A 1,282-nucleotide genomic window follows, 5' to 3' on the forward strand; every position below is an offset into this window, starting at 1 on the left:
CCTCATTTGCTCTATTGGGTATACTACAGCCTACGTCACAGGTCGTGTTATTCCTACGAAATTTAACTAGGAAACAGCATTTTCTGCGAACCTGATTTCTAGCAACAAGTAAACATTAAATGAAGCGTGTTGTTATAAGTCACTACTCGGCAGGTTGGAATTGTATTAGTCTAGTTACTTTTGAAATAATTTATTTTGTTGTTTTATCTAAGTTTATGAATTTAGTAAACATATTTAAAACTCAGTTTATTAATTAAACTAAATGGTAAATGTTATTCCCAGTAAAATTTTCGAAGTGGAAGTAGTTGTGTTTTTTTCGTATTATACTCAAGTGCCTTAAATCCTATTAAATAATAAAATAAAATATTTAAATCTACCAGTTTTTTATAAATAAAATAGTTTTTCGATTTTTTTCAAATCTCATACTTGTTTAAAAAGTGTATCTGTGATGCTAAATGGCACCCACACAGTTCCAACGGAGCTGTGCAGAAGCAGAATCGGTAGCAAGAGATTCTTACTTAAATCCCATTAAATTAAATATTTAAATCTACCAGTTTTTTAAAAATAAAATAGTTTTCTTATTTTTTTAAATCTCAGTCTTGTTAAAAAAGGGTATCTGCCTGCTAAATGGCACACAGTTCCAACGGAGCTGTGCAGAATCGCTAGCAAGAGATTCTGGGTACGTAATTTTTGGGCCTTGAGGCAGCTGGTAGCCATCTGCTCTGGCGCCCCTTTTTAATTAAAATGTAGAAACATTGAATATGAGATTGGTGAGCTTGCTTTTTCGGATACGTAGACTAGATTCGACAGGGATGCAATAGAACTAGTGGAAATGAGTAGTTATGCCATTACGAAATGTTACATTACAGTTATCTCTTATGCAGTCAATTCAAAAATAGATTCAGTACAGGAGGCATTTACCGTATCTGGTAAAATAACAACTTTTGCATAGTGTTATTATTATTTTTAAATGCATCAATACTGCTGAAATACTTCCGCACACAACTAGAATCTTTGAGAATTTTCATTGTTGACATGATAAGTAGAATTTCATAGCTGCCAACCCGAAACCGTTAACTACAAAGAAAATGTAGTTTTCCAAGCACTGCTTTCGATAGAATTGTTTATTGTAGATTTAATTGAGGGGTCAAGATTTCTTAGTTCATTTTTGATCTTAATTTTTTTTTTATCTGATATCAAATCGAAGAAGACATTTCTTATTTTTGTTTGATATGTGGTTTCATCACAATCATCTTGGATATAATTCATTAGTGCTCCGATT

At 32.0% G+C, this 1,282-nt stretch overlaps 1 non-coding gene across 1 annotated transcript; it reads left to right on the top strand.

The window, feature by feature from the left end:
• Window positions 1–605: 605 nt before the first annotated feature.
• Window positions 606–733, top strand: LOC122271951 (U11 spliceosomal RNA). The gene has a single exon (XR_006226690.1). It is a non-coding gene; the product is annotated as a U11 spliceosomal RNA (small nuclear RNA).
• The last annotated feature ends 549 nt before the right edge of the window (window positions 734–1,282 follow it).

The sequence above is a fragment of the Parasteatoda tepidariorum genome, chromosome 6 (assembly GCF_043381705.1).
Source record: "Parasteatoda tepidariorum isolate YZ-2023 chromosome 6, CAS_Ptep_4.0, whole genome shotgun sequence".
In the NCBI taxonomy this organism is placed as follows: domain Eukaryota; kingdom Metazoa; phylum Arthropoda; class Arachnida; order Araneae; family Theridiidae; genus Parasteatoda; species Parasteatoda tepidariorum.